Genomic DNA, 14,322 nt, shown 5'->3' with positions numbered 1-14,322 from the left:
GATGGAAAGCCCATTTTGTGTTGTCTGTTTCCAGTGAGGACAGTGGACTACTCGTTTGATTTCATTGTTCTTAAAGGGGATCAATGACATAAGAAACTTCCAGTGAGTAAATTCTCTCTACCACTGCATACCAGCAGTCTTAGAAAGTTGCCTGAGGAAACTGAGAGATTAGGAATCTTACCTAAAATTATACAGAATGAGTCAGAAGCTTGAGGGCCTCAAATCTTCCTGATTCCAATATCAACATTCCAAGACCAACTACTCCATGTTGCTTTGCATTTAAACGAACAACAAAAAGTCATTTCAAGACGGAAGAAGTGTTAATAATTGGGACAGTCAGGGAAAGCCTTGTCTCAGAGGTGACACTTGAGTTGTTCTCTGAAACAAAGGAGGATATGGGGGTGGCTAGGTGGTGTAGTGGATAAAGCACCAGCCTTGGAGTAAGGAGTACCTGGGTTCAAATCCAGTCTCAGACACTTAATAATGACCTAGCTGTGTGGCCTTGGGCAAGCCACTTAACTCCATTTGCCTTGCAAAAATCTAACATAAAAAAAGAAAAAAAAAGAAAGGAGGATACGCATCCCAGACATGGGAGATTATTTGAGCAAAAGTGCAAGATGGAATGCTGTATGTGGGAAACAGTAAATAAGAAGCATAGATGATGTGAAGGGGAATACAGGGGGATGTTGATTGGCATCAATTCACATCATACCATGGCAGTACAGCCAAGGGTCCTCTGGCGTCAAGGGCCCAAGAGCCATAGCGGGAGCGTCAGGGTCACACAGACACCCTCTCCAGAGGGGAAGGTCTATAGAATGGTCTGCTTATGTTCAGGAAGAATAGGCTGTGATAGGAAATAAGACATGAAAGAAAGAACTTGGCCATAGTTTCATCTAATCTATCCCATCACACATTTTAGCGTTCTCTATGGTTACCTTGTAAGAACAGCATCCAAGCTGATTAATACAAAATTATTTGTCAGAATTTCAATTTAAAGTTCAGAGCTTAATGTGTACTTCTAGCAATCATATGGCTCAGTGGATAGAGAACTGGGCCTAGTGTCAGAAAGACTCATCTTCCTGAGTTTATATCTGGACTCAGACATTTCCTAGCTGGATTACCCTGGGCAAGTCACGTAACCTTGTTCAGTTTCCTCCATCTGAAAAATGAGTTGGAAAAGGAAATGGCAAACCAGTCTAGTATCTTTGCCAAGAAAACCCCATATAGAGTCATGAAGAGACGGACACAAGTGATAAACAATTGAACCTCAATTACAGGTTTACAGTAACAGATAGTATCTGGAAATTGCCATTTTAAAATGTAGAATATTTCCTCTATTGATTAAAGAAGGAAGTATATGCCTAAGCTTCATTTCCACATATCTATGATCTAAATGAACATGGTGTAACCCACCCAACATGAGCCTCAGAACCTATCCAAATGTATACTTTAACATTTTTTCCCAATTTTATTTTCTTCTCTTGGCCTCCCAACTATTCCCTGTTCCTCCCATTCTATATCTTTCTTCCCTCGTCATCCTCCCACCCCACCTGCCTTTACATTCTTTCCATTACTTTCCTCATGAAGTAGTGAACTCCCTATTAGATGCGAATGTTCTAAGGAAATGTATTACTAGACCAAGAGCCCTAGAAACAGAGGTTTGAAAGCAATATGATTTGCATGATTACATAAATGCAGTGATTACTTGGTCTCATCTGACTTGACCTTGAAGAATTTTATTTTCTTATTCTATTCCTGGCAAGTCAGCTTAGAAGAAAAGGGTAAGGCTTACCAGTAATGAAGAATGAGCAGAGTCAGCTGCTCTGGGGAGCAAAGGTTTGAAGGCAAACTACTATTAATCAGGAAAGTCATGCCATGCAATAAAGACAGTATTTTTTACATCTGCCCTCATTCTGCCCCCCAAACTAAAAATCATTAGCACCCTTAAAACACATTGAAGGTGTTGCCCTTTGCTAAGATGACAATCACTGCTCAAGAAAAGATATTTGACCTAATAACACCTGGAAACACTCTGAATATATCTGCTGCTTAACATCAAGAAGAGTAGGTTTGAAGGAAATGTGTAATGCATGGACAAATCCAACATCTTTTGGAAATCTTCTAATATCTATGTCCACATCATCTCTCCCATCTCTCTGCTCTGTTTTCTTGACTCACACAGTCATCTTGCCTCATCTCCCTACTTCAGGTCCTCATCACCTCTTCCTGAGACTATAGCAAAAGCCTCCCAATCGGTTTCCTCGCCTGCAACCCTCTCCAGTGGAATTCATCATCCATTTTACTCCTTTCTACTTGCAGCTAGGTGGTGTAATAGTAGACGTGGAGTCAGGAACTCAGCATTCTGAGTTCAAATGTGACCTCAGACTCTTACTAGTGGTGTAACCCTGAGCAAGTCACTTCACTTTGCTTGCCTCAGTTTCTAAATATGTAAAATAATCTGGAGAAGGAAATGGCAAATCACTTTCATGTGTTTGCCAAATAAACCCCAAATGGGGTCATGAAAGGTTGGACAAAATTGAGAAATGATTAAACAACCATCCTTGCAGTCTTCTCTGGCCCCTCCAGCTACTAGTGTCTTTCCCTTGGCTCTCTATTGCCCTTATCTACTCTGTAGGCTCTAACAAATACCTACACTTAAAGGGACACCTTGGGGGCAGAGACATTTTGAATCTTCTTTCTGTTCCAAGTGTTTAGTAATGTCTGGCACATAGGAAACGTTTAATAAATACATGCTTGCTTGTTTGCTTGACTGACTGAAAATAAAGACGAAAATAATCTAGGCTAATGTCTTATTGGCATTTAGCTTCACTGGATAAGATGTTTAGAAATATTTGGTATTGCTTACAGATCTTGGAGCATGCTTACAACTGAAATTCATGGCAGTTGCCAAGTCTGCCAGCATTTTCATTTTAAAAGATAAATAAGAGCTTGAAATTAAATTTTAAGGAAATAAATAGACAAATTTAGTCATAACTGAGTGTAATTATCACAAAATTAAAGGAAATTAAGGTGAAAGTATTGCAATAAATATCTTACTATTCAAGCTCCAGATGAGAATAATAAAGTCAAAGAAATATACAAGGATGAAGCCAAAAGAGTTTTAATAATTTGGAGTCCATAGGGACGCTGCTCAATGGTGGTTCCAGGAATCAGTAGGGAGACAATGGTGACAGTAATAATAATAATAATACTGTTTGTAAAATGCTCCTCTTCTCTACTGAGACATTTGAGATATGAGTTGCAATATAATAATCAATCACAATTTAATATTTTAATTATGATCATGAATCAATCATAAATATGAGTGCTGAGCTTCCAGTGGTCAAAAAACCATTCAGAGATAGTTATGTGAGAAATTGTGAAATCATCAAGACTCAGACTGAGGCTGATTGCTTGCTAATTGGAGCTCTTGTAGAATATTTCCCCTAGCATACTTCTTCAACAGGGCAGCTACATGCCACAGTGGGTAGAGCACTGGCCCTGAAGTCAGGAGCACCTGATTTGAAATAAGACCTCAAACACTCACTTAGCTGTATGACCTTGAGCAAGTCACTTCACCCTGATTACCTTGCATCCAGGGCCATCTCCAGTTGGCCTGATTCCTATCTGGCCATTGGACCTAGAAGATGCTAGAGGAGAAATTGAGTCTGGTGACTTAGCACAGCCCTCCCCCTCAGATTCAGTTCATGTGCTTGTCATGGCATCACCTCCCTGATGTCATAGTCTTCCTCAAGAATGAAGGACAAACATTATTCTTGAAATAACACACTTTCTGCCTTTGAGGAGGGGAAGTGTGAAAAAATAATTAGCTAGTTTTTCTCAGTTTCCTCTTTTGTATCAAAAGACCAGATATAGTTAATATTAAGGGGCATAGTTGTGTGACTGACATATTTGAGGATATAACAATAACATTTAGGACTGTCCAATGGGACAATCTTTTTTTTTTAGGTTTTTTGTAAGGCAACCAGGGTTAAGTGGCTTGCCCAAGGCCACACAGCTAGGTAATTATTAAGTGTCTGAGACCGGATTTGAACCCAGGTCCTCCTGCCTCCAATGCCCATGCTTTATCCACTACGCCACCTAGCCGCCCCTATATGGGACAATCTTTATAAACACAGCAGGAAGCATCCTACCTTCCAAAGATATCCCTGGAGGTGACCACCAAATCTCTGCACACTTTTTGACTGTACTTCCAATGTTGTGGAATTTTCATGACTACCTCATTCATCACTACCTTGGCTGTCTTTAATTATTAGCAAATTCTTCATAGGACATTGAAATCTGCCTCCCTCGTGGGAGGTACTCAGACTCACAGGACAGGGGTGGTCAGGAACTTTGGATCTAGGTGGAGAGGAAACACAGAGAGTGCTGAACCAAAGGTAAGAACGTATCTAACTTCATTTGACTAAAGATATCCAGTTGGAGCCTTGTTTGACTCACTGACTCAGTTACAAACTGATTCACCTACACAGAAGCTGCTATATGATTGCAAATACCTGTTTGCTTCATCATGGGACAGAGTGAAATTATCTTTTCTCCATGATCTCTTCCTCTGCCTCATCACTCACTCCCTCACCAACTGTCATTGATCCATTCTGGAGTTTGCTCCTCTATTTAAACTTTGTTTATTTGCTCTCTGTACTTTTAGAAAAGATTTTTTTTTTCCTTCAGTTAATGATAAGCTGATTTTTGTTGCACACTGAGCATTGCTGTAAAGGAGTAGAACATGAAAAGAAGGAAAGATCAAAAAGAAACCTGAGACCAATTGCATTAGACTTGACTCCAAACCTCCAGTAAGCTCCCTTGCTGAGTACACAATGAGAAACTACATAAATATTTATGCCATCTCCTTGATAAAAACATCATTCTAAAAATTCTACAAAAAAAGAAAATCATTTTTCTAAGTTAACCTTTTTGGCATCTAGGAATCATCCTTTCCTTTTTCAAGTGTCCCACAAACTACATGTTTGATAAACTCCTCTAGAATTGTTCCAGATACTGATATCCATCTAGTAGTTCTGTATTTCCAAAATCCATTATTTATTCTTGCTAAAAATCAAGAAAGACAACATTCTCTTGTCACTAGGGGGCAGTGTTTGTGAGACCAAACCTACAACTTTTAACCAAGTATCATTGGAAAAAATCCTTTGGAACCTAGAGGATTAGGCTTAGGGTAACTAAAAGTCAATAGATAACTCTCTTACTTCCTCTTCACCGATTTCAGGTTTCAATTCCCCCTTAAATATATTCCAGAAGAAAAGAATTTTTTAAAGATAATTAGATAGGCAGATATAGAGTTTATTAAGCACTAAGAATGTACCATACTGGACAGATTTTAGTCTAACTTTATCATCTTCTGAATGAAGAAAACATGAGGTCCAATAGGTACCTATAAATTATTGGGGATGAGTTAGACTAGAACATTTATAAGTTAACTTAACATGTTAATATGCACCCCCCAACTGTGGCTGTCTATCTAAATCCCAAAAGACTTTTCTTATAATAAATAATCTCATCATTGACTGATTCAGGGAAACATACTAATTCTCCATAATTGAGCATTTCTGAAAAGCTCACAAAGGTAGACATTGTCCTGCTGTGAGTAAGCTAATAAATCTGTAAGAGGAAAGAAATATAAAGAGGCTTTTCTGTAGCTTTCACACCATTTCACTCAAGCACCATTGTTCTTAAACCCAGAGGTGCTTGGAGGAAATAGCATTTTCTAATCTCCTAAGAGAAAAGGGCTTTGTCCAGCTAACAAGCAAATGGACTTTATTTTTAACAGTTTGAAGACGAGTAAGGAATATTTAGCATTGTGTTCCAAAAAACAAAGCCTAAGTATTTTTGAATTCGACACATGTACTTGGGCATTTTAGTGCCAGGACAAAATTACAATGAGTGAATATAGCTGAGCAGATGTTAATTTTATTAGATTCTGCCCCAACTATTTTTTTCAGTTGGCAATGAAACAGAAGTGGCCAAACGTTAATAAACAATAAATCTTTCCAACTGAGTTCTACTGAAATGTGACAATTTGAGGATTTAAAAGATTTAATAAGGAGATACCAAGGCCCCAAAAGATTTCAATATTTCTGTCCTCCTCTTTTGTTGCATTTCTCTCTTGCATCAAGCTGATGGCTAGTATAACAATTTTAACAGAACTCTGTCCCATACTATAAGCCTCAAAGTCTCAAAAAACATCCCAGAATTAACTGTAGCTGGGACCCAAACTTTCCGTTCCAAGGAATAAATACTGATTTCTCATGATATTGGGAAGACTCTGTAAAGATGGCATACCATCCTTGATCATAATTGTTATCAACAACTGAAACTTTTATCCAATGCCTTTCTCTCAAGATCAGGAAAAATGCCAGAAAATGAATTCAGATAAAATTCTGTGTGATGTTGCGAGGGCCCAAAACCCTGCTATTTGTTCTTGAATGTAACATATACTCTCTTGGAGGCTTCTTCTCCCCCACCCTCCTCAGTTTCTCTTGAATGCTCTGTTAAATCCTGCCAGGTATTTAAAAAGATAACTTAAAAATATACATTTAATGTTATCCAGTTTAATTTCACTTAAGTCTTACTTATCTTTCCTTCTCAAATCTTCTCTTCAATAAGGAGGCAAGCAAAATATATACAAACAAAACACTCTTCCCTTTCCCCAGCTTAACTATTAAGGAAGATATAATTTACCTCCAGTGTTCTGTGTCGATATTCAAATTTTTCTTGATTTATCATCAATGGAAGGGTAGAGCTCCATTGATTTTTCTATTCTCTTAAAAGTAATCATCCCTTGTGAGTTCTTTCTCATCACATTCAATTTGGATCAATGTACAACATGGAAACAAAGTAAAGACTGACAGATTGCTTTCTGTGTGGAGGGGAAGTAAGATTGGAGGAAAAATTGCAAAACTCAAATAAAATCTTTAATAAAAGAAAAAATGTAAAAAAAATGTGAGAACAAAAGTAATCATCCTTGTTAAGTAAGACTATGCTTCCTAGCATCAATCAAAACCACATTATGAGAGATTTGGTAGTAGTACCAAAAGCAGTACTGTCACATTCAAATAGAAGTGGAGATCACTAGAGAAATTAGGTGGCTCAGTGGATAGAGCACTGGCCCTGGAGTCAGGGAGCACCTGAGTTCAAGTCTAAACTCAGAAACTTAATAACTGCCTAGTTTAGTGATCATTTTTTGTTTTTGTTTTTGTTTTTTTTTTTGCAAGGCAATGGGGTTAAGTGGCTTGCCCAAGGCCACACAGCTAGGTAATTATTAAGTGTCTAAGGCCGGATTTGAACTCAGGTACTCCTGACTCTAGGGCCAGTGTTCTATCCACAGTGCAACCTAGCCACCCCTAGCTGAGTGATCTTGGGCAAGTCACTTAACCCCATTACCTTGAAAAAACAAAACAAAAAAGAAGTGGAGACCATTGACCTGTATATAAGGACCTCTTACCCATATTGAGTTATTTTTTAAAATCTAATATTATCTATGTTGTGGTGTATTTTTATTTATTTTTAAAGAATATTTTCCAATTACATTGTATTCTGGTGTGGATCTCCTAAGTACAGGTTAATGGTTCCAAGAAATGATTGATTCTTTTCTTCAATTTTCCATCCTAGCGCAGACATTATTACATAATCTGTTATTTCATTTCCCAAATCTTTCCATTTTGCCTAAACTAGAAAGAGACTGGGGTTGGCTAGAGACAGATATAATTTTATAGTTAGGTGGAGTTCTGTCTGAAGGTTAGTAATTTTTCATAGTGGACACCTCAGATAATCACGTGAACTTTAATGTTCATTATATTTCCCCCTAGACTTTAACTAACTCCCTACTGTCATCATCTTATATCAAGAAAAATTCATGTGAGAAGAAATAATGTGACTAAACTTTATTACAATCGATAAGTTAATCTCAAAAAAAGTAATGGTGTATTTATGTTTAAGCAGAAGTAGTTTCTTATTCAAGTATGGATAATGATGAATCAAATTTTATGTCCCCATACAGTCAATTTTGATTAAAATTTCAGAAGTGGCCGGACCTAGAGTCGAGAAGACTCATCTTCTTGGATTCAAATAGGGCCTCAGATACTTACAAGCTCTTACCCTGAACACATTTCTGAATCCTGTGTTTCCTCATTTGTAAAATGAAGTAGAGAAGGAAATTGCAAACCATTCCAGTATCTTTACCAGAAAAATCCCAAATAGGGTCACAAATAGCTGGATACAATTGAAATGACTGAACAATAAACTTATGCTATATAGTGCCTGAGAGTGAAATGTTGCAAAGTTTTGCAAAGTGCTATAAAAGTGTGAATATCATTATTTCAACTTTGTGGAAAGGGCAAATAAATGTGAAATACTAAGAAAGCAAAAGAAAAGGAAGAAAAACCCAAGGGAAAAAAAAAACTTTTTCAAATGCAAGAATTTAAATGATCATATCCTAGATAAAGAAGTTACTGCCAAACTGATGGAAAATTCATTGTCTGTGACATTTCATACTGAGATAGAAAAAAAGTCTAAAAAGGTGCAATGCAGTGAGAAATGTCTTCACAGCATGGAAAGAGAATGGATTTCTAGAATGTACTGTTTTCACTGCTGATTTATGACTCTATAACTGGGCTTTCATGTAGAAAGATATTTTCCAATAAACTAAACTAAGTGGTCAATAAGTGAATAAAGAAACCTATTTTGTTCAAGTAACTTAAAGGATCTACAGGTAGTAAGCACAATATTATAAAATCATGAAAAGGGCACCCTATTAGCGAAAAAAATAGAAGCAGCAGTCTATAAAACAAGATAAATTTGTGCAATCGGGAAGCTTTTTATTTAATTTCACACTTAAATCTTCCCATTGAAATTATTTCCCAAATTGCACTACCACAAGTTCTACTTTCGAAATTTCAGTTAAGGTTGTTATTTCATCTTATTTTAACTTCATCTTTCTGGAACACTGGAACCTTAGAATTTACTCCAATAGTCTTCACTTACTTTTATTTCTGATTATGGTAACTAATTTTAATAGTGAGCAGCTAAGTCACAAAGTGGATAGAGTTTGGGGTCTGGAGTCATGAAGCTCTGAGTTCAAATTTGATACTTAGATACTAACTGTGATCCTGAGAAAGTCACTTCACTCTGTTTGACTCAGTTTCCTCCATCTGTAAACTGAGCTGGAAAAGGAAAATGTCAAACTGCTCCAGTATTTTTTGCCAAGAAAACCCATGGCCAGTATGACTAAATAATAACAATTTTCATAGTTTGCTTTTTTACATCAGGAAGTGTTACTTTTAGTTGAGAGTAGGGAATGTTGATTACTGTGCTCACACTGATGAGGAATAAATAATCAAAAAAGACAAGAATGTGAATCTAACATAAATAAGCTGACTTCTAAAGTACCAACAATAACAAACTGGTGCACATGTCTCCATTAACTGCAGAAATACATGAATAACTGAACTCCAAAATATATTGCATTCTAGATGTATGTAGAGCCCAATTCATAAGTCAAAACTACTCTAGGACTCAAGTATGAGGAAGATACCTAACAATATTCATAAGAAACTACATAGCACATTTTCTATATGCTCCAATTTCTCAAAGTTCTTTGAGACCCAAGTTCCATTTAATTCCCCTCACCAGAATTTTGAAATTATCTTGTTATGACTAAACATATGTTCATAATTCTGGCTGCCCAATCTTTGGTTTTAATAGTCAGGACTCTTGGGATTTTTTGACTATCCATCTCTCTTTTCATGAAGCAACCAAATCTGACCTTCTTTCACCTCATGGATAAATAAAACAGCATATTTGGCATTCTCTCCTTCATTACTTTTATCTTTCTGTAGGTAAGGAGAAGGAAGAAATATTTCATTATGTGCATAGGGAATATTTTGTTAAGGAAAACATGAGTTTTATTTATAATTTTAATTATTTGTTAGGATACGTTTATTGTCTCAATAAAAGGATACTAAGTTAGCTTTAAAATAAGGAAAAGTTCTTAATGCTTGGAGAAGGAGGAAAATTGAATGTATAGTAGGAACAATTAGGCTTATAGTATCAATTATTCTAATTAGCACTAAAAACAACTTCTACTCTCTAGAAGAGTGACTAATATAGGTCAACATAGGGATGATATTAATTGAAAATTAATCTAGCGTCTTCCAGATGAGAAGAATTTTCATTTTTCTATTGAGAATATTCTCTTCAGCACAGGTGAATACTAAATGAAACTACAGAATTCAACTTATAATCACCTGTGTTATGCCTATTAATGTGCTCCAGATTCTTTCTTATTTCAGATAACAATGGAAAGCAAAAAATGAGGCTGCTAGTTTGCTTGAACTTCCTTGTGCAGATCATGGTGTCATGTAAAGAGCTCTGCATTTGGAATTAGAAGACCAGAGTCTTCATTTTGCCTATGTCTAGAGGTCAGTTAGGTAATCTCTTGGAGGCTCAATTTCCTCATCTAAAATGGGGGTAGGAGTTCCTAACTCAGAACAGTACTCTAAAGAAAAACAGAGAAAACTGTATTAAATGTCATTATAAACTTTAAAATGTTATAGAAAAAGTCTGATGCTACTACTAACGGGCTTTCACATACATTTTCTTAGAATCCTCAATGCTCCTGTGAGCTAAGTAGTAGTTTATTATCATCTCCATATTTCTCTCCCTAATTTAATATGTGATAGCTCCTCTAAATCTATATCTTTCCTTCTCTGGGATTTTCTTTTTCCCTTATTTATCAATATTGATAGATGAGGAGCTCCAGCTGATCATAATGCAAAATTAATATTTCAGAATCAAATGGATAAGCAATGGTCTAAATTCATTACTGAATATACAGATTACTATCAGTATTCTTGCAGACACCAGATACTGAATTTGCAGATACATTCAAACAAGATACATGTCATTATTATCATGGAATTTTGTATCAAATATGTTTCTGTTTTTTAACTTTAGTTGGGCTATGAAGTATGCAAAAGGAACATGCTCAAAACTCATGATCAAATGTGAAGCAATATTCTGATAGCCCTATAGGGGCAATATAAAACAAGCTTTCATTTCACTTAGATCCATAGCCTGATTTGAATGTTTGGATTTTATTTATTGGAAGCAGGAATATATGTTTCCCTTACCTGTCACAAGATCCCTACACTACTAAGGGGGAAATTAAACCATCCAGACATTGAGAAGTCTACATAGACTTTGAATTATAACTCTAAATGCAATTAACCTTCAATCTCTGTATTCTCTGCATTATGGGCAAACTATTCCAGTGAGGAAAAGATCAATATTTTGAAGTGAGAGAGTCATAGGTTTCTGCTTGACTATAAGTCTTAACTCTGATAAATATATGCTTATATGTTTGTATGTATACATATATGCAATTGGCAATGTACCTAAAATATGAAATTCAATATCAATATTGATGGTAGATGACATACATCCTCCTACCTGAATTTCCATAAATGTATTACAAAAATAAGCTATGTGAACAGATTTCATAGAAGAAAACACATTGGACTGACTAGAAATTGTATATGAAAGAAGATTTATATACATACATGTATAAAAACATGACAACCCATGGGGTTTGACTGCCCCACCATAATCAAAATGTCTACAAAATAAATAATTAAAACATGAGAATGGTTCAAGAGCTCATCTAGCCTAATACTACCTTGTCACATGCATGCAAAAAATACCAACTCATAAAAATCATAATTTAAACCATTTTAATGACTTATAGAAAACACTCTAACTTCATCAGCCCTAGGTGTCTTGTAACGTTCACTCTTTCCAACACAGTCAACGTAAGACTAGTGTAAGTGATTAGAAGACATGAAGAAAATCTGAAATATCCCCCCCAAAGAAGTTATGATACATCCAATCAAATTAAAAAAACTATTTCAAGCTTACTGACTATCTCCTTTATATACTATAAAGTAATTCCTTTTGAGTTTTGCCATGATCTTTAGATTTTCCCCTGCCCTTGAAAGAACTACCACACCTACTTTCAGCAGAGAAGAGAAAAGTTTCTGAATGTTGTTTGTATGCACAAGCTTAGACAACTGAACATGCATTTTCAGCCAGAAAGTATCTATCAACACCTCGTCTCAGGCATAATTATAGTGTTTATGTATTGCTAATATATAAACACTATATTTATGTTTATTATGAAAACATTTCCATTTAACACCACATAAGTCAAGTTCTATCACTGGAAACATAGGTTTAATGACTAAAATGACAAAATAGGATTCTTAGTGAAAGCAAAACTTTTTATTTTATCTTTGTAGTGGCTAATATAAAGAAAGGCCAGATGAGAGATCTAATGATATGCCTGCCAGATAGAGAATCCTTGGAAAAAGTGGAGTGAAGAATGTGAAAGCTAATGAATGGCTCAGTGGTTACTTGGTCCTTAAATGCATTTTGACTTAATTCCAGTAATCCCTATATATCACTCCTGATAGCTTACTATAGAGTTATCCATCCCTTCTCTATAATCTAACTTGTTCATCATTAAGATTATTTTTCCATTAGACAACTTCGTTGATCAATTAGACAACTTGGTTGATTGGGTCTTAATCCTGTCTCAAAATGGTGGCAAGTCTTTGAGCCTTATTTTCTATCTGTAAAATAACATCTCCCTCACAGGGTTGTTGCAAGGGCATACTAGATTTGTGTGTGTGTGTGTGTGTGTGTGTGTGTGTGTGTGCGCGCATAAATAAGAGGGGGGAGAGAGAGAGAGAACACGTTTTGCAAATTTTTAAAAGTTGTATCAATGTTAACTATTACTGTTATTATTATTATTATTAGGTCTTTACTTAAATGAATCAGTGGTCCCTGAGCAGGAATAAAAATGACCTACTTTATTTGGTTTTAACAAAGGAAGAAAAAGGAGGGAACCATATTCCTTTACTAACTTACCCTAACTATATTAACATAGATTAGGTTAGCTGTGACAGGGGACACTTGGGAGATATAGAGAGTCTGAAGGGATGAGAACATCTAGTTGCAATGGGAGGGCCACAGGACTTGTTGCCCTGACAAATGCTTGGCTACTGGGTAGAAGAGATGTAAGGCCCTTTTGAGAAGTTTCCCAGGAGGATGGGTTAAACAGGACTGCCAGACTAACCAAGGTACAACCATGTCTCCCTCACATTTTTGCATAATGTTGGCCTTGATCTGATTTGTAATCATTAGGTTCATTTAGGAATCCTGCTTCTCCCAGCTTGGAAAAAATAATGACAGAATAGATGAATTTGAATGCTGATAATTTGCTGTGATGCCCAACCTTCCTTGAATATCTGCTAGTGTTTTGTTTTTAAATAGTCTCTGATCTGTAGCATTCTTGAGAATTATGCTCTTATCAAGGTATATGAAAGTATAACATTTGCAAAATGAGTTCTCTTGTGTATGCTCGAGTTGAATACACTACGCATGGAAAATACATTAGAACCAAAAAAAACCAATTTACATTCCATAAATTGCACAGTGGTGGTATTTTGCTAAGTGAACTAAGAACCATTAATATCCTATCTTGAATTTGTGTTTCCTGTACCCCAGTCCCAGTTCAATAATAAAATGAAACCTTCACATGAAACTGAGAAATATCCTGAAATATCTAGCACTAATTATATTACTGGGCTCTGTTTTCATCTGTCACAGTATATTTTGATTCAATATTGACTGCCCAATAGGAAAGAGCACCAGCTTCATTCGAGGCTTTCTGATAGATCTCTGTCTTTCAGCAGCTGATGGAAACGTGTCAGTGAGCTGACATTCCATAATGCCATAATCTTAGTATAAGTCGTGTTTCTGATTTGGCATTCTCCATTTCACAATTACATCATGTTTCTAAATTTCTCATGTTTAGCCTTTTAATGACATTATATTATATTGTATACCAAACTTGAAACATTCAGCTTGATTTTTATGCAATTATAAATAGAGCTGGGTGTGTACATGTGTGTGTATGTGTATGTAAACACCCACATATATATCTCCCAGAAAGAACCTCTGCTTTAATATAATCTAATTCCATCATTCTCGTGAATCCATGTCCACTTACTCATCCCTGAAATCACAATGAAATTTCTTAACGCAACATTGGCATACAGTCTAACAATCAATGAACTTTCAGTAAATGTATGCCAGAAGAAATCCATTGGCAATATGTTTTTAGAGAATAGCCCAACTGTAGTTTCTATCATCTCATGCTCATTAGAGGATCTTTGTATCTTTTAAATCAATTAAATGGATAGGAGTGATGGAAAATTATTACACAAA

General features: G+C 35.9%; 1 protein-coding gene and 1 long non-coding RNA gene across 2 annotated transcripts in view; one reads left to right on the top strand and one right to left on the bottom strand.

Moving 5' to 3' along the window:
- The window catches only part of LOC141502154 (protocadherin-11 X-linked-like), a 550,716-nt gene that overhangs the window by 375,339 nt on the left and 161,055 nt on the right, over nucleotides 1-14,322 (bottom strand). The window lies entirely within an intron of this gene.
- The window catches only part of LOC141502155 (uncharacterized), a 62,711-nt gene continuing 52,711 nt past the window's right edge, over nucleotides 4,323-14,322 (top strand). Inside the window, exon 1 of the long non-coding RNA XR_012472430.1 lies at nucleotides 4,323-4,400. This is a non-coding gene — a long non-coding RNA (uncharacterized LOC141502155). The remainder of the gene's footprint in view (nucleotides 4,401-14,322) is intronic.

This window comes from Macrotis lagotis, chromosome X (assembly GCF_037893015.1).
Source record: "Macrotis lagotis isolate mMagLag1 chromosome X, bilby.v1.9.chrom.fasta, whole genome shotgun sequence".
Taxonomy (NCBI): domain Eukaryota; kingdom Metazoa; phylum Chordata; class Mammalia; order Peramelemorphia; family Peramelidae; genus Macrotis; species Macrotis lagotis.
Note: the sequence above shows the minus strand (reverse complement) of the source record. Positions and strands in the feature narration are given on the sequence as shown.